This window comes from Pristiophorus japonicus, chromosome 7 (genome assembly GCF_044704955.1).
Source record: "Pristiophorus japonicus isolate sPriJap1 chromosome 7, sPriJap1.hap1, whole genome shotgun sequence".
NCBI lineage: Eukaryota > Metazoa > Chordata > Chondrichthyes > Pristiophoridae > Pristiophorus > Pristiophorus japonicus.
The window spans coordinates 59,281,661-59,304,457 of NC_091983.1; the positions used below are offsets into that span (position 1 = coordinate 59,281,661).

Below are 22,797 nucleotides of genomic sequence, written 5' to 3' on the forward strand. Positions count from 1 at the left end.
AGCATCGTTTTTTCGGCATAGACAGCAGGCTCCACCTCCCGAGGCGACTGGACACGCTGCGTGGTGCCAAATTTGAATTATACATCGGGGAAACTTTGGCAAAATATTTCTGACACATTTCTGGCCTAGAAAAACAGGCGTAACTCTGGCAATACGCCAGAAAATGGTATTGGACAAAATTGAGCCCGTATATAAGTACATTGCAACATGTTTTGCAATACCATAGGTGCAGGTTGTCATAGCAGATAATCTCTCTGGTCGATTTGACGTACACTCCTCTGAAACTCCAGCAGTGCTCTTCTTTACTTTCCCACTTAATCTGTTACTTTATTGTGTTGGGTAAGAAAAATTAGAGTTCAAAGAATATGTCAACATTCACACCTTTCTCCAGTAGAGCAATACAAACTACAACTATCATTTGCCTCAGTCATTATACACAAAGCAGCCAAAACAAGCTAATTATTTAAATAATATAACAAGTAAAACAATTATCACAACCTAAATAACTTAAACACCTTGCAAATTCTGACCAAAATAATCCTACTTTTAAATTCTACAACTGAGAGGCTATGGTAAATGTGCATCTGGCCTGGCCTGGCATTTTCACTTGAACTATTCGTATTGTTCTGTTATTTTCTACCTCATAGATATGCTATGGCTAATGATTTAATCTTATCATTCTGTTGAACCCCCTTGTCTCTATTTTTCACTAATTTGAGAGAAGTGACACTACTATCATGATTGAAAACAGAAATGTCAAGAAGTGGAAAACAGTGGCACTGAAATTCTGTGGGGGGAATCTCTTGGTTTCTTGCCATAATTCTGGTGGAGGGCCAGCAGAACCTCACTAAACAATGGCAGAGACCTGTGTAAAGCACGGGTCTCAGTAGCTTTTTAGGGGTTACCGCCAGTCTCCATTGGAGTCACAGTGGGAGACCAGAAGAATCCCAGTGGTTCTCTTAGGGTTCTGTCTATATACCTCAACCATTCTCGTGAGAGGTGACTCACAAACTGGGACGGGTTCCCCGCCAATTCCTCCGGGCTGTTGTTGCTCTCGCCACACCCACCTTCCACTGGTTTCCCTCTGGGAGATCAAAATCAACCCTACTGTGTCTTGAAATTATGGCTAGATTTATGGACTGGCACAGTGTAGATGTGAGAGGTGATACTGGGTGCTCTGATGTATGGTGCTGCTCTGATTGCTGCTGTAGACCACTAGGTCCTACACCATCATCTTTGAAAAGAACACAAGTACAGTTATGAGTGCATAATCAGACCTCTCCAATTGACTTTGAATGTAATTAACTGTGTAACTGTTTAACTTAGTCTGAGAAACATTTGTAAATGGCGAGATCTGAACATGAATTTTGCATATACCACCTGGTCTGCGCCTCCTTCCCACCTCAAAAGACTAATTTTAATGGTTTCCATGTTGATGAAGGCCTTTTTGCAAAGCTACCAGGGTCTTTAGTATCATGGGGTGTCATTCTGTGACATACTGATCCTTAATTTAAATGCCATCTTTTTTCTGGAAATGTGGCATTAATAGAGATGGCAGGATCGGTTCAGCAAGACTAATGGAACACTGCAATAGTTTTCCTGCACAAAGCAAATGTGATGGATCACTTAAAAAAATACTCTTCAACTTTATCCATTCCCAGTTTTATTTCTGTGTGAGTACAAGATTAAGCCTTGTTACATAAATTTGGGATGCCTTAAGCTGTCATGTTCACATATTACATTCCATATTAAAGCTTGCAGCATTTGGAGTTCCATTTTCATAGTAACTTGGTAGCTATCTTCTGGCTATGATACTTCTTCCTCATCTCCTTCCAGGACCTCTGGGTTTTTAAGCCAAGCCATGTCCAGGCAGGATAGCACCTATAAGAACATAAGAACATAAGAAATAGGAGCAGGAGTAGGCCATACGGCCCCTCGAACCTGCTCCGCCATTTAATACGATCATGACTGATCCGATCATGGATTCAGGTCCACTTCCCTGCCCGCTCCCCATAACCCCTTATTCCCTTATCGGTTAAGAAACTGTCTATTTCTGTCTTAAATTTATTCAATGTCCCAGCTTCCACAGCTCTCTGAGGCAGGGAATTCCATAGATTTACAATCCTCAGAGAAGAAATTTCTCCTTCTCTCAGTTTTAAATGGGCAGCCCCTTATTCTATTATGCCCTCTAGTTCTAGTCTCTCCTATCAGTGGAAACATCCTCTCTGCATCTACCTTGTCAAGCCCCCTCATAATCTTATACGCTTCGATAAGATCACCTCTTATTCTTCTGAATTCCAATGAGTAGAGGCACAACCTACTCAACCTTTCCTCATAAGTCAACTCCCTCATCTCCGGAATCAACCTAGTGAACCTTCTCTGAACTGCTTCCAAAGCAAGTATATCCTTTCGTAAATATGGAAATCAAAACTACACGCAGTATTCCAGGTGTGGCCTCACCAATACCCTGTACAACTGTAGCAAGACTTCGCTGCTTTTATACTCCATCCCTTTTGCATTAAAGGCCAAGATTCCATTGGCCTTCCTGATCACTTGCTGTACCTGCATACTATCCTTTTGTGTTTCATGCACAAATACCCCAGGTCCTGCTGTACTGCAGCACTTTGCAATCTTTCTCCATTTAAATAATAACTTGCTCTTTGATTTTTTCTGTCAAAGTGCATGACCTCACACTTTCCAACACCTGCCAAATTTTTGCCCACTCACTTAGCTTGTCTATGTCCTTTTGCAGATTTTTTGTGTCCTCCTCACACATTGTTTTTCCTCCCATCTTTGTATCATCAGCAAACTTGGCTACGTTACACTCAGTCCCTTCTTCCAAGTCATTGATATAGATTGTAAATCGTTGGGGTCCCAGCACTGATCCCTGCGACACCAACTAGTTACTGATTGCCAACCAGAAAATGAACCATTTATCCCAACTCTCTGTTTTCCGTGAGTTAGCCAATCCTCTATCCATGCTAATATATTACCCCCAACCCCGTGAACTTTTATCTTATGCAGTAACTTTTTATTTGGCACCTTGTCAAATGCCTTCTGGAATTCTAAATACACCACATCCACTGGTTCCCCTTTATCCACCGTGTTCATTACATCCTCAAAAAATTCCAGCAAATTTGTCAAACATGACTTCCCCTTCATAAATCCTGAATCTGCTGAATCTGCCTGACCGAATTTTGCTTTTCCAAATGTCCTGATACTGCTTCTTTAATAATGGACTCCAACATTTTCCCAACCACAGATGTTAGGCTAACTGGTCTATAGTTTCCTGCTTTTTGTCTGCCTCCTTTTTTAAATAGGGGCGTTACATTTGCAGTTTTCCAATCTTAAGTAGTCAACTGCCATCTGGACCCCAAAATATCATTGTGCTTTTGATTGAGCCAGTCAAAAGGATCATCAGTCGCAGTCAAAAAACTCGGCTTTGCAAACAGTCTGCGTAGCCGTTGTTTGAGCATTTTGAATTGAGCTGTATTATGGCCCACTTAGATTAAGATATTTGTGTTTTTAATAATATGGATTTTAATTATTCATAATATTGAGGTAGGGCTCTAATCTCCTGAAAATGAGGTGGATGTCACCAACAAAGACCATAACCATATATATATATATATATTTTTTTTTAAGTGTCACATTTCACTGCTCCAGGCTTTCAGTTAAATATTTGCTGCGAAGGGAAAACCTTGTCTCGACTGAACATGCCCATTTTTAATGAGTTGCTGAAAGTTAAACGTAGTGTTGTCCATCACAAATCAGCTCTTTTTCTTTATCAGTGCTAGGTGAGTGATAGCACCAAGGTGACTTATAATAAAGCATGAACATTCAGACTATTAATTTGTATTTGTCTGCAAACAGAAACAATAACTATAGTGAAACTAATTGACTTGAGCTTCCTGGATGTGATATTTCCTGCAGTTTGCAGTGTGCTATCACTCATGGCAATGCAATGAAAAAGGATAATGGGATGTTGGCCGTTATCTCAAGGGGAATGCAATACAAAGGGATGGAAATTAAGCTTTATTTGTTCAGACCCTTGGTCAGGCCCCCCTCTGGAGTACTTGGTTCAGTTTTGGGCACTCAAGAGAAATTTATTGGTCTTGAAGGGTCTTGAAGGCCAATTGACCAGTATGATATGGGGCTTAGAAGTTTACATTATGATGACAGGTTGCATAAACTTAACTTGTATTCCCTTAAGTTTAGAAAATTGAGGGGTCATCTGCTCGAGGTGTATAAAATGTTAGCAGGATTTGATGGTGTAGATACAGAGAATCTATTTCCTCTCATGGGGGAGTCAAGATCAAAGGGACATAATCTTAAAATTAGAGCTATGTCCTTACCTAACAAAAATCTATCTCAGATTTGAAAGTTTCAATTGTCCCAACATCCATACCCTTTTGGGGGAGAAAGTTCCAAATTTCTACCACCCTTTCAGTGAAAAAGTGCTTCCTGATTTCACTCCTGAATGGCCCACCTCTAAATTTTAAGATCATAAGAACATAAGAAATAGGAGCTGGAGTAGGCCATACGACCCTTCGAGCCTGCTCCGCCATTCAATAAGATCATGGCTGATCTGATCTTGGCCTCAACTCCACTTCCCTGCCCACTCCCCATAACCCTTGACTCCCTTATCATTCAGAAATCTGTCTCTCTCCACCTTAAATATATTCAATGACCCAGCCTCCACGGCTCTCTGGGGTAGAGAATTCCAAAGATTCACGACCTCTGAGAGAACAAATTCCTCCTAATTTCTGTTTTAAATGGGCAATACCTTATTCTGAAACTACGCCCCTAGTTCTAGATTCCCCCACGAGGGGAAACATCCTCTCTGCATCTACCCTGTCAAGTCCCCTCACAATCTAATGGGGCCGAAATTGGTGGACTTACCGTCTGCTGCCACCGGGTTTTCTGGGCGGTCTCCACTGAGCGAGTTTGGTGGAGGTCTCCCGCCAGCGGGGAGGGAAAATTGCCGGGGACTGCACGCTGACGTCCACTGGCTTGGAATGCACGTAAGTGTCCTCCTGCCCTCCGAGCTGCCAGTTTGGTCAGGGCAGTCCTCCGCTGCAGCAGGGGAAAGGCAGGTCTAACCTCAACGGTAAGTAAGAAGACCTGCAAAAAAAGGTTAGTACACTTTTCCTTATTTTGTTTGCAGCGATTCAGGTGGATGGGGTCTCCTGAAGATTTCCTAGCATTTTTTTTTTATTTTTTGGATATTTATAATTTTATCTGTTTCTCCCCGACTTAATCCTTGGCGGTACTTTGCCAAGGATTACATTTACCGACGAGAATGGGAGCTCCCGCCCGCTGCCACCCAGATTGATCGCGTACGTCCCCTTTTTTGTCACCGGACGGTCTTTCCAAGACTTTTTCATGAAACATCCACCCAAAGTACCGTCAAGATCTCATTGGTCCTTTGAGCATCAAGTCTGTGAGGGGCAGAGCCATGATTCTTTGTTGTTCCTTTGAAGAACAGCTCTTGTAGCCAGGGACATATTATTGTGGATTTATATTTAGACTCCTGCACTTAGCTCAACAGCCAGTCTAAAGCCAGCAGAGATCTGGGCTAATCATATGAAATGTGGTCGCATTTCCCCATGTAAAAAGTGAGCAACCCTTTTTCAAGGATCAAGTTTTATGCTGAGAAATAGCATCGGAGAAATGGCTTTGTTTGACTTTTTGAGGAGATTAATAGAATGTGTAATTACTGTTAATATACTGTTCATTTAATGTTTATTGTTAAGTAAATTGATCTGTTGAATTATAGCCTGTGACATGGTCTAATTGAATGTATATTCTTCTGAAGTTAGGGAGATCACACGGCAGCTTGTGATATATTCCAGTGACAAAAATTCCTGGTTCGACTGCAGAATGTCATGACATAGAGACTAGCATTACTAGAACAAAAGCAAAATACTGCAGATGCTGGAATCTGGAATAAAAACAGAAAATGCTGGAAATCTCAACAGGTCAGGCAGCATCTGTGGAGAGGAAGCAGAGTTAACGTTTCGGGTCGATGCTGCCTGACCTGCTGAGATTTCCAGCATTTTCTGTTTTTATTCTAGCATTACTAGATATTGGGCAGGTAAAGGCACACTTTGGTTCATAGGGGCTGGAAGATTAACGTAAAGGAGTGGCCAGTGACACTGAATCCAAGCAGAATATCTAGCATAAAAATCTAAAAAATGTAATAAACTTTTAATTATATAAAAGCATGACTAAAATATTGAAACACCTTTGAGGTGTAATCATGCTGTGCAATATTAGTATTTGTACAAATTTTACTAAACGTGGGAACATACTTAAGACAAGCCAGTGAAGCATTTATAAGCTAATATCACAAATACACCCGCTTGGGATTACAACTTACTTCAAACCATGAATATAGAAATGTTACTAAAATGTGAAGCTGAAAGTCAACAGCAGCGCCAGTAATCTTTGACATCATGGCTAATCGTGTCTTAATATCCCTCAGCACATATAAATGTTCACAAGATCAGAAGATAACTACATATGAAGAAAGCCTGTAAGTGCAGCTTAATTCATCCATCCAGAAAGATTCTCACGTCTCCTCATTGTAGCACTCAGTTGTTTCTTAAATGAGGTCAATAGAGAGCAATATTTGATGGGGTGTAAAACTGGTGTTCCACCCGATCCCCTGGGTTTTCCAGCGAGTAAGGTTAAAATTGACCTCCTTTTAAAAGTCTTGGAAAAAAACTGACTTAATTCAGGAAAAACCTGTGGAAATTCTTCTCTGATTCTCGAAGAGAATCAAGTCAGACTCAGAAGACCACAATAGCCCATAACTCTTCATAACCCCAGCTAACTAGCAACTTACTCTATATAACTGTGTGGTGTCCTTTTCACTCAGGAACTTTTCCTTTTAAAGGACTGTAGTGAATCCATATCCATCACATATTTTGTTAGTCTGGTCCGAAGGGCAATGATTCTCTAAGAACAGAAATACTTATTGGCATCTAACTTAGCGCTTTGTCTAAAGAATTAATATGCACATCCTCCAGACCTAACATTCCTTATCCAACTCAAATCATCTGTCCAAATAGACCGAGTTCAATTCATTTATTTAAAACAGAACTAAGTAACAATGAAGCCTGTTTCTATGAAGTAAATATCCCTGCCTGTTGTAGCCTATCCTGATAACTATGACTCCTGAGGCTAATTTTTGATCTGGTTGTCCTTCTCTGTGCCCTCTGTACAGCATCAATATCCTTCACTATCTGCAGGGATCAAAACTGGACACAATACTCCAAGTGCAGAAATACCAACGCCTTGTACAGCCTATATATAGTGCTCTTCATTTTATACAAGAAGCTCCTTGCCATCCAACTATTTTCTTTTCCTATCGTCATCTCACACTACTTGTGAACCTTTAGTGAGTTATCAACTATTATCCCCAGTTCTCTTTCTTGATGTGTAACCTTTAGCAGATACTACTACATGATATAATCATGCTTGGAGTTTCCCAAACCCAAATTCATGACACTGCACTTGTCTACATTGAAGGACACTGCCGCACACATGCCCTTAACTTGTATAAATTGGCCTGCACCTATTGATTTGGTTTACATTACTAAACTCTGTGCAAATTTTCATGTCAATTAATAATTTATTAATGCCCACATTCAAATCATTAATGAAAATGTTGAAGAGCAATGGTCCCAACACAGGAACCTTGTGGAACTCCACTCATGACGAAACCTTATGCAGATACAATCTGTAAACACTAAATAGAATCACAGCATTATACAGCACAGAAAGAGGCCATTCAGCCCATCATGCCTGTGCCAGCTCTTTGAAACAGCTATCCAATTAGTCCCACTCCCCTGCTCTTTTCCCATAGCCCTACAAAACTTTCCCAAATAATTCAGGTCCAGCCAAATGTGAAGCCTAAAAATCAATGGCAGCAGCAATAATCCCTGAAATCATTATGGGTAACTTTCAACTTTGGCGATGGCAGAAATCTGGTGCTATCGGAACAGCCGCTTGTTATACACCTCGCCTGATTTTCCTTTCCAAAAGACAATGGAGAGGAAAATCAGGTGGGATGTATAATGGGAGGTCGATCTGATACTGTCAGTTTTCCACCTCTGTCAAAGTTGAAAGTTACCCCTATGTTTGTATATATCTATCAAACCATTCCACCACACAGGTTAATCTCTCCCCTCCCTGTCCCGAGTAGGTGTAAATAATCACTGCTCTTTAGTGTTAATATAGATAATGCTTATGGCCAAATGGTTAGATTGGAACAAAATATCTCTATTTACAAATTCTTATGGTTTCTGAGTGGTAATTACCAATTACAAATATTGGACTGCTTATTTACGTACGAAAATTGCAATTGGGTCCCACAAACAGCATAGGACTTCGATTTGCACATGTAAACTCTCCTTCCCTCTTTTTTCTGGCTGCTCACCTATTTACATAGGCCAACACTTCATTGCAGTATTGAGGAAGTGCTGCATTATCGGAGATGTGGTTTTTGGATGAGATATGAAACTATGGTCCTGTTTACCTGCTGAGGTGAATGTAAAGAACATAAGAACATAAAAAATAGGAGCAGGAGTAGGCCATTTGGCCCCTCGAGCCAGCTCCGCCATTTAATACGATCATGGCTGATCCAATCATGGACTCAGGTCCACTTCCCTGCCCGCTCCCTATAACCCCTTATTTCCTTATCGGTTAAGAAACTGTCTATCTCTGTCTTAAATTTATTCAATGACCCAGCTTCCATAGCTCTCTGAAGCAGCAAATTCCACAGATTTACAACCCTCTGAGAGAAGAAATTTGTCCTCATCTCAGTTTTAAATGGGCGGCCCCTTCTTCTAAGATTATGCCCCCTACTTCTAGTCTCCCCTATCAGTGGAAACATCCTCTCTGCATTCACCTTGTCAAGCCCCCTCATAATCTTATAAGTTTCGATAAGATCACTTCTCATTCTTCTGAATTCCAATGAGTAGAGGCCCAACCTACTCAACCTTTCCTCATAAGTCAGCCCCCTCATCTCCGGAATCAACCGAGTAAACCTTCTCTGAACTGTCTCCAAAGCAAGTATATCTTTTCTTAAATATGGAAACCAAAACTGTATGCAGTATTCCAGGTGTGGCCTCATCAATACCCTGTATAACTGTAGCAAGACTTCCCTGTTTTTATACTCCATCCCCTTTGCAATAAAGGTCAATATTCCATTGGCCTTCCTGATCAGTTGCTGTATCTGCATACTAACTTTTTGTGTTTCATGCACCAGGAACCCCAGGTCCCGCTGTATTGCAGCACTTTGCAATTTTTCTCCATTTAAATAATAACTTGCTCTCTGATTTTTTTTCTGCCAAAGTGCATAATCTCACACTTTCCAACATTATACTCCATCTGCCAAATTAGCCTGTTATGTCCTTTTGCAGGTTTTTTGTGTCCTCCTTACACATTGCTTTTCCTCTCATCTTTGTCTCATCAGCAAACTTAGCTATGTTACACTGGGTCCCTTCATCTAAGTCATTAATATAGATAAAATGTTTCCGCCTTGGCACTGGTCTACTAAGAGCCAATGGCTTAGAAATTAGTTTTCCCTCCAAAATGGGTGTGGGGACCGCGATGCGCTAGCAACCAGCGCCTGTTCAAAGGAATGCAGGCAGTATGCTAAGTTTGTGTTGTTGCTGTTTAGCATGATTGCGGCGTTGAGCAGGGAGATCAAGTTTGTGTGAGGTTAGCACCAATTAAAGTTAGCCTGAACTTCTTAAAGGCAGTCTGCACCTCTTAAAGGGGAGGCGTATTCTGTCTGCAGCAGCTCGTTCAACTGGCTGGGGAAGAGAGTAAAAGGAGGAAAAGAAAACAATTATGTTGCAACAGAGGAGAGAGTGCCAAGGTTCTCTGATGCAGCAGTGGAGGCCTTGGTGCAGGAGGTCAACTTTCCACAGGGTGGCCAGGAAGCCCTCCAGGCAAATGTATAAAATCAAATGGGAGCAGATAGCCAACATGGTGAATGCCAGCAGTATAGCCCTGAGAACCTGGACTCAGAGCAGGAAGAAGTTTAATACTCTCACATGAGTGGTCAAGGTCAGTGAATTAATCTTCAAATGCCATATCCCACCATTTGCACCAACAGCCTCACACATTGCACAATGCACCACACTCGATCACTCATATAAGCCCAACAACATCGAAAAACATGACTCATAGCACACATTCATAGCTTCACCTCACCCTCACACACTTACCACTGCTGCAAGTCTCACACCCACATCTCACAGATTGCATACACTGTCAGCTATTCAACCATGACAGGCATATCACCCAAACACATTGCACCAAATTCACTGACAGACTTCCCTTTTTCTTGCAGCAAAAGGTAGCTCACAACCGGTGCCAGCAGGACCTACCTAGCGGGGGAAAAGTGCACATCCCATGGAGGAGACGGTGCTGGCCATTATTGGTGTCATGTATCTTACGTTATTATATATAACTGTATCCTAACATGCTATACATGACCAAAATAAGATATGACCTGTAACCACCAGTATACCTTACCACCAAGGGTGCACTTGCAAGAGACAGGTATATAAGGACCGGTCTCAGGCAAGTGCAGCATGCCAGAGCTGTGAAATAAAGGTGCAGGTCCAGAGTGACCTTGACTTCACTATATGCCTCATGTGAATCTGTACTGAGGGGACAGGACTTTATAGTGGCGACGAGTTACGGGATTACAGAATCAACGGATCAGATGAAAAGTACAATGCGGGAGACAACTGGGAGGACTTTATAGAAAGGCTCCAGCAAAGCTTTGTAACTAAAGACTGGTTAGGCGACGATAAGGCAGACAAGAGAAGAGCCCATCTCTTGACCAGCTGTGGCTCGAAAACATACGCTTTAATAAGGATCTGTTGGCACCCGAGAAACCAGCAAGCAAGTCATTTAAAGAATTGAGCACACTGGTAAGAGACCACCTGAAGCCAGCGAGCAGCCTACACATGGCCAGACACAGGTTCTACAACTACAGACGCTGTGTGGGCCAGAGCATACCCGACTTCGTGGCGGAACTTCGGAGGTTGGCTAGTTTATGTGAGTTCTCCGATGAACTGAGGAGAGAAATGCTGAGAGACTTTTTCATTGAAGGAATAGGCCACGCAGGCATATTCCAAAAGCTCATAGAGACCAAGAACCTGACCTTAGAGGCAGCAGCACTGGTTGCACAGACATTCTTGGTAGGGGAAGAAGAAACAAGGTTGATTTACAATGCAGGTATGACAACTAACAAAATATCGGAACAAGAAGTTCACAGCACTAAACAAGCTGCTACCCTCACACACAGACAAAACCGGGAGAACAGGCTCTCGACAGCAGGCAGAAGCCATCAAGAGCCACAGGAATGGCCGTTCACACCTCATCAACCCACAATGCGAGCAATCAACTATAAACTGAGAGAAGCTCAAGAGAGATCAGCCAGACGCAGCTCATTCTTTGGAAACGCTTTGAACAATGGAACAGGTCTGTGCTGGAGGTGTGGGGGTGGGCACTCGTCAAGGGGATGTCGATTTCAGCAGGCTGTTTGCAGAAATTGTGAATATTCAGGGCATTTGGCCCGCATGTGCAAAAAAACGGCAGCTCGGCTGGTATATGAATCGGATGGGTCGGAAAGCGGACCAGAAGATGGTGGGGACAGTACCCGGGACACCGATGTACAGTGGGTCAACACGATCAATGGCCGCTGCTCCTACAACAGGACGCCTCCTATAATGATGAGGGTCCTACTAAACGGGATATCTGTCAACATGGAGCTGGATACGGGAGCGAGTCAATCTCTCATGGGCGCTCAACAATTTGAACAACTGTGGCCGCATAAAAGAGACAGACCAAAACTCACAAGGGTCGACACCAAACTAAGGACCTATACCAAAGAAATCGTACCATTCCTCGGCAGCGCCATGCTCTCTGTCACACACAAAGGGACAGTGAACCGACTTCCCCTGTGGATTGTCCCCGGAGACCCCCCAGCACTGCTGGGGAGAAGTTGGCTGGCAAAACTAAACTGGAAATGGGATGATGTCCATGCCATGTCATTAGAGGAACGGACCTCCTGCTCAACAGTTATAAAGCGATTTGAACATCTCTTTCAGCCAGGTGTGGGCACTTTCAAAGGGGCCAAAGTCAAAATCTAGATCACACAGGATGCTAGACCGGTCCATCACAAGGCCAGAGCTGTACCCTATGTGATGAGGGAAAATATTGAACACGAACTAGACAGGCTTCTGTCATCACCTGTGGAATTTAGCGACTGGGCAAGTCCCATCATCCCAGTCATGAAGCCTAATGGATCCGTACGAATCTGTGGGGACTACAAATCTACCATAAACAGAGTCTCCCTACAGGACCAGTACCTGCTGCCCAGAGCGGAGGACTTATTTGCCACATTGGCTGGAGGTAAACTTTTCTCAAAATTAGACCTCACTTCTGCGTATATGACGCAAGAATTGACCGAGGAATCCAAGTTACTCACCACCATCAACACACATCAAGGCCTTTTCATGTACAATCGATGCCCATTCGGCATCAGGTCGGCAGCTGCCATATTCCAGCGCAACATGGAGAGTCTGCTCAAGTCCATCCCGGGGACGGTTGTATTTCAAGACGACTGTATTTCAAGACGACATACTTATCACGGGCAGGGACACCGACTCCAATCTCCGTAATTTGGAGGAAGTACTAAAGTGGTTGGATCGGGTCGGCCTACGAGTCAAGAAATCCAAGTGACTATTTCTCGCTCCCGAGGTTGAATTTTTGGGCAGAATGATTGCCGCTGATGGAATCCACCCAACAGAGTCCAAAGCAGAAGCAATTCACCTGGCACCCAGGCCCCGGAATGTCTCAGAACTGCGCGCCTTTCTCGGGCTATTCAATTACTTTGGGAACTTTATGCAGAACTTAAGCACGCTGCTGGAGCCTCTCCACGTGCTACTCAGGAAGGGGTGCGATTGGTTTTGAGGGGACGGCCAGGAACGCGCCTTCAATAAGGCATGCAACCTTCTGTGTTCCAACAGTGTTTTGACTTTCTTTGATCCAGGTAAAAAGCTAGTTCTCACATGCGATGCGTCAGCGTATGGGGTCGGGTGCGTTTTGCAACATGTCAATAGTGCGGGCAAATTACAACCCATAGCTTATGCCTCCAGGTCACTTTCACGGATGGAGCGCGGGTACGGAATGGTAGAGAAGGAGGCGCTCGCGTGCGTGTACGGTGTCAAAAAGATGCACAAATACCTTTTCGGGGCCAAGTTCGCGTTAAAAACCGACCACAAGCCCCTCACGTCCCTTCTATCCGAGAGCAAGGCAATAAACGCCAACGCCTCGGCGTGAACACCATAAGGCACAGACCAGGCACAGACAACTGTGCCGATGCGCTCAGCAGGCTACCCCTGGCGACCACGGAAGGGTCTGACGAACAGGACTGTGAGATAGTCATGGCAATCAATGCCTTTGAGTCCACAGGTTCGCCCATGACGGCTCGCCAAATCAGAGCCTGGACGGCCAGCGACCCCACGTTATCCTTAGTAAAAAGATGTATCCTAACTGGTGACTGGGCAGAGGCTCGCGATGCCTGCCCCGAGGAATTAAAACCCTTTCACAGGCGCATGCATGAGCTATCACTACAAGCAGACTGCCTGATGTGGGGCAGCCGAGTAGTCATGTTTCTGCGAGGCAGAGAGGCATTTGTCCGGGAGCTCCACCGCGAGCACCTGGGGATCGTTCTCATGAAGGCCATAGCCAGATCCCACGTCTGGTGGTCTGGTATTGACACGGTTCTGGAGCTCTGCGTCCGAAGGGGCACCATTTGTGCCCAACTCAGCAATGCCCCCAGGGAGGCTCCACTGAGCCCCTGGCCCTGGCCTACCAAACCGTGGTCGCGGGTGCACGTAGACTATGCGGGCCCATTCATGGGCAAAATGTTCCTCGTAGCTGTCGATGCATTTTCAAAGTGGATCGAGAACCAAGGCCATCAAGAATGCACCCAAGCCGCAGAATGTGATGGAGCTGCGTTTGTTCCTGGATCTACTCAATTACTTTGGTAACTTGCTACCTAAATTGAGCACCTTATTAGAACCACTTTACATGCTGCTAAGAAAAGGCCACAACTGAGTGTGGGGCGCATCTCAAGACAAGCTTTTGAGAAAGCCACTAATCTGCTTTGCTCTAACTGCTGGTACATTATGACCCATGTAAACATTTAGTATTGGCCTGTGATGCTTCGTCATATAGAATTGGTTGCGTACTCCAACAAGCTAATGAGTCAGGTAAACTTCAAACAGTCGCGTATGCTTCAAAAAGTTTGTCTAAAGCGGAAAGAGCCTACAGCATGGTGGAGAAAGAAGCACTAGCCTGTGTGTATGGGGTTAAAAAGATGCATCAGTACCTGTTTGGTCTTCGGTTTCAATTGGAGACAGATCACAAGCCGCTGATTTCACTGTTCTCTGAAAACAAAGGTATCAATACCAATGCTTCATCCCACATCCAGAGGTGGGCACTGACATTATTCGCTTATGATTATGTCATTTGCCATAGACCTGGCACCGAGAATTGTGCCGATGCTTTGAGCCTTCTGACGTTGCCCACACGGGAGGTGGAAACGCCACAACCGGCAGACCTATTGTATGTTATGGATGTTTTTGAGAGCGAAGAAACCCCTGTCACGGCTCAACAAGTGAAGACCTGGACCAGCCAGGACGCAATACCCAAGCAAATGTGCGAGGAGACCAAACGTTACATTCGTTGTAAAGACAAACTGTGTATTCAGTCAGATTGTATACTGTGGGGCAATCGTGTTGTTATGCCCAAGAAAGGGAGAGAGAAATTTGTACGTGAGCTACATGGCACACATCCCGGCATTGTAATGATGAAAGCCATCGCCAGGTCTCATGTATGGTGGCCAGGAATTGACTCTGAGCTGAAATCATGTGTGCATCAGTGCAACACTTGCAGCTCAGCAAAGCACCAGCGGAATCGCTGCTGAGTCTGTGGTCATGGACGTCCAAACCATGGTCCAGGATCCACATAGACTTTGCAGGTCCCTTCCTGGGGAAGATGTTTTTAGTTGTGGTGGATGCATATCCGAAGTGGATAGAGTATATAATCGTGTCATCTAGCACATCCACAGCTACCATTGAGAATCTCAGTGTCATGTTCGCGACACATGGTCTGCCTGACATCGTTGTTAGCGACAACGGATCGTGCTTCACCAGTCAGGAGTTTCAAGAGTTCATGAAACTCAATGGTATCAAACATGTAAGGTCAGTACCTTTCAAACCTGCATCCAATGGACAAGCAGTACATGCTGTCCAAATCATAAAGCAGAGTATGAAGCGAGTAACCCAAGGGCCACTGCAGACCCGCCTGTCATGTATACTGCTTAGTTACAGGACAAGACCACACACACTTACCGGGGTCTCGCCTGCTGAACTAATGATGTAGAGAGGTCTTAAGACCAAGCTATCTCTGGTACACCCTGACTTGAATAATCATGTTGAATATAGAAGACAAAGTCAGCAAGGGTATCACGATCGCACTGCTGTGTCACGGGATATTTCTGGAAATGATTCTGTATATGTTCTGAATTATGGTCAGGGTCCCAAGTGGATCGCTGGTACTGTCATGGCCAAGGAGGGCAACAGGGTATTTATTGTCAAGCTCAAAAATGCAGGAAACTTATCGATCAGACAAAGCTGTGGCACACAGACGAACCGGAACAGTCAGAGGAAGAGACAATCGATGACCAACCAACCTACCCCCAGTCATCAGAGGACTCAGTGGTCATCAGTGAATCGGGACTTTCAATCACTGACATGTTCAATGAAAATGGACTTTCAATCCCTGACATGGCCATTGCCACTCCCACCAGGTCAGCCACCCAGCCACCAGTCAGAACAGACTCTGAACACTCACCCAAGGCTGGAGTTGAACTGAGACGGTCAACCCGGGAGCATAAAACACCAGACCATCTCAATTTGTAAAAGACTGTATTAATATCTCAGAGGGGGGTATTGTCATGTATGTACTTTTGGGATCACTAGCCACAAGATGGCGTCACTATTGGAGGCCATTGAGCTGCACGCACGTGTGTGCAGCCTAAGTATATAAGGCCAGCCATTTTGTATATCAATCACTTTGGGCCTTAATAAAGCAGAGCCAAGGTCATACCTCTTGGAGTTAAACAGTACCCAGTCTAACAGTTATTGCATACACAACACATGTCGAGGTGGTGCAGTCCGCAGTTGTGCCTTCTAGGCTCAGAGCTACTGGAGGTGATCCTGCATGATCATCTGCAGTCTCCCCAACTGAAAGTCAGTAGACTTCCACCAACTATACTGCAGCCACTTTGGTAGCACTGTTCAGCCATCAAAGAACTCACTTTGGGAGTGGAAGCAAGTCTTCCTCGATTCCGAGGGACTGCCTATGATGATGATGATGATGACTTTGTAGGAGCAATAGAACAGTTAAAGGCACACTGAAAATAGGCACTAAGGGAATGCACAAGGGTGATTAGTTGACTTTGTTATGTAATATTGGATAGATTGATGTATAAAGTTGGATTGAAATGTTTCTTTTGTGGTGGCTTTTATTTCAGCATTGTAGCCAAGAGGACGCTGCGATGGTCAGTAACAGAGGGAAGGTAAGGTGTGGGATTATTGCTGAATGGGGAATTAGGCTTGTGTTTACTGGTACTGCAATTGGATGAGTCGATCACGGACAGCACAGGCAGAAAGGGATTGTCTGGTTTGCCTATTCCTTCCTCTTCCTCCTCTTCCGCTTCCTCCTCCTCCTTCCTCCTCCTCAGCTGGTTGCTGTATGCCTGGTGACAAGGGCTGTGCCCTCATGATGGAGAGGTTGTGGAGCCTGCAGCAGACCAGGATGAATCTTGAGATGCTCTCCGGGCTCCTCCAGAGTGGTCCAGGCAGCAGAATCGTTGTTTCAGGACGTTCTATCAGATTTCATATGGCAGCATGGTTTTGATTATATGCATGCTGGCCACGTGTGTGTGGGTTATGGAGTGGAGTCATGAACCAGGTGATCAAGGGATAGCTCTTGTCTCATAGTAGCCACCATCTGGTTTGTCTTGGTGGCTCAAAGACTGAGGGGAACAGCGGACTGGCGCAGAATAAAAGCATCATGAGCTGGAGTCCGAGCTGCAGGCACTGCGCCACATCAACGAAGGGGAGAGTTACCTGGACACTGTGTTCCAGCGGATAGTCACACCCCTTAGGTTAACTAACTCAGATTTGGCTAGCGGTCAAGGACAGGAAGTTGTGACTATGAGTCAAGAAGGTTTGGGGATCCAGGAGGTAGTGATGCAGGAATCTTGGCCCTTGCTCTTGTCCAACAGGTTTAAAGCTCTTTCTCCCTGTGTGGACGAGAGCAAGGACTGCAGGAAGGATCATCAAACTAACCACAGCACCATGGTACAGGAGGCCATTTAAGTGGAGGGAGTAAAAAGAAATATTGTAGTAGTAGTGGACAGTATCATTAGGGGGATAGATAGAGTTCTCTTCAGCTGTGAGCATGAGTCCAGAAGGCTGTGTTGCCTTCCCAGGGTTAAGGACATCTCCTCAGGGCTGGAGAGGAACTAGGAGTGGGAGGGTGTAGATCTAGTTGTCGTGGTCCATGTGGGTACGAACGACATAGATAGGACAGACAAGAAAGTTCTGCTAAGGGATTATGAGCAGCTAGGGGCCAAATTAAAAAGCAGAACCACAAAGGTAATAATCTCTGGATTACTACCCGAGCCACGAGCAAATTTTCATAAATTAAATAAGATCAGAGAGCTAAACTCGTAGCTCAAAGACTGGTGTGGGAGAAATTGGTTTTGGTTCCTGGGGCACTGGCACCAGTACTGGGCTAAGGGGGAGTTGTTCCGTCGGGACAGACTCCACTTGAAATGTGCTGGGGCTAGGATCCTGGTGAACCGAATAACTAGGGCTGCAGAGAGAGCTTTAAAGTAATTAGTGGGGGGAAGGGTTCAGGTGAGCAGAAGCTCAAAGAACAAGGTGAAGGCAATAGAGCAGGGTAGCATTGGGGGAAACAAAAACCAGAGCATGGCAGGAAGGGACAGAATTTATAAACCTAAGAGTGTATCAGAAACTGGGGCCAAAGCAGGAGAAAATGGTAAAAAAAAACACATTTACAAGCTCTTTATCTGAATGCACGCAGCATTCGTAACAAATTAGATGAGCTGCCGGCACAAATAGTTACAAATGGGTCTGATCTGGTAGCCATAACAGAGACGTGGTTGCAAGATGAACAAGACTGGGAACTAAACATTCAGGGGTACTTGACAATTCGGAAGGACAGACAGAAAGGAAAAGGAGGTGGGGTAGCTCTGTTGATAAAGGATGGAATCACTGCAATAATGAGAAACGATATTGGCTCAAATGATCAGGATGTTGAAACGGTTTGGGTGGAGATAAGGAATAATAAGGGGAAAAAGTCACTGGTGGGCGTAGTCTATAGGCCCCCTAACAGTGGCAACCCTGTTGCTCGGAGTATAAACCAAGAAATAGTGGGGGCTTGTAAATCATGGATGATTTACAAGCCCCCAATAATAATCATGGATGATTTTAACCTCCATATTGGTCAAGGTAGCCTTGAGGAAGAGTTCATAACGGGTTCCTTGAGCAGTATGTAACGGAACCAACCAGGGGGCAGGATATCTTAGATCTGGTCCTGTGTAATGAGACAGGATTAATAAACAATTTTCTAGTAAAGGATCCCCTTGGAATGAGTGACCATAGCACGGTTGAATTTCAAATTCAGATGGAGGGCGAGAAAGTTGGATCTCAAACCAGAGTACTAAGCTTAAATAAAGGAGAGTACAAAGATATGAGGGCAGAGTTGGCTAAAGTGGACTGGGAAAATAGATTAAAGTGTAGGACGGTTGATGAACAGTAGCGTACATTTAAGAAGATATTTCATAACTCTCAAGAAAAATATACTACAGTGAGGAGGAAAGGGTGTAAAAGAAAAGATAGCCATCCGTGGCTAATTAAAGAAATAAAGGATGGTATCCAATTAAAAACAAGGGCATCCAAAGTGGCCAAAACTAGTGGGAGGACAGAAGATTGGGAAGCTTTTAAAAGCCAGCAAAGAATGATTAAGAAAGGGAAGATAGACTATGAAATTAAATAACACAAAATATAAAAACAGATAGCAAGAGTTTCTATAGGTATATAAAAAGGAAAAGAGTGGCTAAAGTAAATGTTGGTCCCTTAGAGGACAAAACCGTGAAATTAGTGATGGGGAACATGGAGTTGGCAGAAACTCTGAACAAATATTTTATGGTAGAGGACAAAGTCTTTATGGTAGAGGACACTAAAAATATCCCAACAGTGGATAGTCAAGGGGCTATAGCGGGGCAGGAACTTTACACAATCACATTCACTAAGGAGGTGGTACTCAGTAAGATAATGGGACTAAAGGCGGATAAATCCCCTAGACCTGATGACTTGCACCCTAGGGTCTTAAGAGAAGTAATGGCAGGAATAGTGGTTGCATTGGTTGTAATTTACCAAAATTCCCTGGATTCTGGGGAGGTCCCAGCAGATTGGAAAGCTGAAAATGTAACGCCCCTATTTAAAAAAGGGGGAAACTATAGACCAGTTAGTCTACCATCTCTGGTTATTAAAGAAGCAGTAGCAGGACATTTGGAAAAGCAAAATTCAGTCAGGCAGAGTCAGCATGGATTTATGAAGGGGAAGTCATGTTTGACAAATTTGCTGGAATTCTTTGAGGATGTAACGAACAGGGTGGATAAAGGAGAACCAGTGAATGTGGTGTATTTGGACTTCCAGAAGGCATTTGACAAGGTGGCGCATAAAAGGTTACTGCACAAGATAAAAGTTCACAGGGTTGGGGGTAATATATTAGCATGGGTAGAGGATTGGCTAACTAACAGAAAACAGAGAGTTGGGATAAATGGTTCATTCTTGGGTTGGCAATCAGTAACTAGTGGGATGCTGCAGGGATCAGTGCTGGGACCCCAACTATTTACAATCTATATTAATGACTTGGATGAAGGGACCGAGTGTAACGTAGCCAAGTTTGCTGATGATACAAAGATGGGAGAAAAAGCAATGTGTGAGGAGAACACAAAAACCTTGCAAAAGGACATAGATAGGCTAAGTGAGAGGGCAAAAATTTGGCAAATGGAGTATAACATTGGAAAGGGTGAGGTTATGCACTTTGTCAGAAAAAAATCAAAGAGCAAGTTATTATTTAAATGGAGAAAAATTGCAAAGTGCTGCAGTACAATGGGACCTGGGGGTCCTGGTGCATGAAAAACAAAATGTTAGTATGTAGGTACAACAAGTGATCAGGAAGGCCAATTGAATATTGGCCTTTATTGCAAAAGGGATGGAGTATGAAAGCAGGGAAGTCTTGCTGCAGTTATACAGGGTATTGGTGAGGCCACACCTGGATTACTGCGTACAGTTTTGGTTTCCATATTTAAGAAAGGATATACTTGCTTTGGAGGCAATTCAGAGAAGGTTCACTAGGTTGATTTCGGAGATGAGGGGGTTGACTTTTAAGGAAAGGTTGAATAGGTTGTGCCTCTACTCATTGGAATTCAGAAGAATGAGAGGTGATCTTATCGAAACGTATAAGATTATGAGAGGGCTTGACAAGGTGAATGCAGAGAGGATGTTTCCACTGAAGGGGGAGACTAGAACTATGGGGTATAATCTTAGAATAAGGGACCGCCCATTTAAAACTGAGATGAGGACGAATTTCTTCTCTCAGAGGGTTGTAAATCTGTGGAATTCGCTGCCTCAGAGAGCTGTGGAAGCTGGGTCATTGAATAAATTTAAGACAGAAATAGACAGTTTCTTAACCGATCAGGGAATAAGGGGTTATGGAGAGCTGGCAGGGAAGTGGACCTGAGTCCATGATCGTATCAGCTATGATTGTATTAAATGGCGGAGCAGGTTCAAGGGGCCATATGGCCTACTCCTGCTCCTATTTCTTATGTTCTTATGACTCCTGTCAGGATACCAGGCATTCACCATCATGATGTGCTGAGCATGTTCGCACAGCAACGGCACATTCAGCGAGTGAGTGGTAAGCTTTGCGGTTGCGGTACTTCTCAGCATTTAGATGCAGTGCCCGCAAAGTCAAGTGCATCCCGTCGATGGCGCCCTGCATCATGGGGAAGCCCGCAATCCTGGCAAAGCCATGTACGCACTCCTCCTGCTTCTCTCTGGTCAGAGAGAAGACAATGAAGTTACCTCACCGACGTAAAGAGCATCTGTCACCTCTCTTATGCAGCAGTGGATGGTGAACTGTGAGGTGTTACAGATGTCAAATGTTCCAGCCTGAAAGGATCCCAATGTGAAGAAATTCAGGGCCACGGTCACCTTCACAGCCACTGGTTGCACTGTCCTCCCCCATGTGTGAGGCTGTCGGTGGGTTGCAAGAGTTTGGCAGAGTTCTGAGTACCTCCTTTGTAAAATGCAGATGTCTCACACACTGCTCCTGGCTCAGGCTGAGCTAAGAGAATTTCTCTCGGAAGACTCTAGGTGGGTAAGGCCTCCTGCTGAGAGTCCTTCTCACCCTCCCTCTCCTCCCTGTGCAAGCAGCTTGTGCTCTTCTTTGCTGACTCTGCCCCATATCCCTGTCATGCTGCAGGCCAAGGAGATATGACAACTACAGCACCCATGACTGGTGGCAAGTGGTCTGATCAGAACCCTTGAAGTCATTACTAAGGCCTTCTCCACTTGCAGCAATACTCCATCACTTCACCAACTTTGACAACTTTGGAAACCTCCAAACACTTCCACAAACTTGCACAGAGCCAGTAGGAACTGATCTGCAACTAACCTGAGAGTATTTGTTGAACCCTTTAAATATCGCTGGTGGGGAGTCCTTGTTGCTGCTGGGCGCATGCTCAGCTGTGCGAGGTTAAAACAGGGCATTAGCTCTAGCCTTGAGGACGAAAATGGCAGCGCTGGTTTCAAATTAGTGTTGCACACTGATTGACATCACGATCTCTACACTCAACAAATTTCTGCCGCACACTGCTAACGCCTGGCCTACTGCCCTTACCAAGATGGTGACCAGCGCAGTACACATCAGTGTGTGCACATGTGGCATGGATGCCATTTTTGGCACAAAGCAGTACCCATAGCACCAAAAAGTTGGGTGCCACAGAGTCGAATTTATAGCCCAATATTTCTCCCTAAAACAGATTATGTCGTCATTTATCTCATTTGCCGTTTGTGAGAGATTACTGTGTGAAAACTGACTGCTATGTTTGCACTTCAAAAGCAAGGCTGTGAACTGCTTTCAGATGTCCTGATCATGTGATAGACACTGTATAAATGTAAGTTTTCAAAAATTATGGATTATTGGTGCCGCCTAAAATAGTACAAAATATTTTGGTCTGTAAATGCTAGGAAAATTCAATGTAACCGATTAGTTGGTAATTTCAGTTATGTAGTACTGTAATTTATGTTAATCATCCACAAGGTAGAATCATCAAAGCAATCTGCATACTGTGTCATTCACTGTGTTATGTGAGCACTGCATACAATAACTGGCAACACCCACACTGATTAATAGCAGCACTAGTACAGACTTAGGCCTTGCTATTCCTGCTGCATGCTGTGACATTTCACATGCATATGATGGCACTAATCCTACATTGAAAATGTCTCAACTTGTTATAAGTAACCCTACCCACATTTTTCCACTTTAACCATACAGCAGTTTCATCGTCTTTACAATGTGTTTTGACAT

At 44.2% G+C, this 22,797-nt stretch overlaps 1 long non-coding RNA gene across 1 annotated transcript in view; it reads right to left on the bottom strand.

Moving 5' to 3' along the window:
• Positions 1–1,665: 1,665 nt before the first annotated feature.
• The window catches only part of LOC139267132 (uncharacterized), a 215,418-nt gene continuing 194,286 nt past the window's right edge, over positions 1,666–22,797 (bottom strand). Inside the window, exon 3 of the long non-coding RNA XR_011593831.1 lies at positions 1,666–1,881. This is a non-coding gene — a long non-coding RNA (uncharacterized lncRNA). The remainder of the gene's footprint in view (positions 1,882–22,797) is intronic.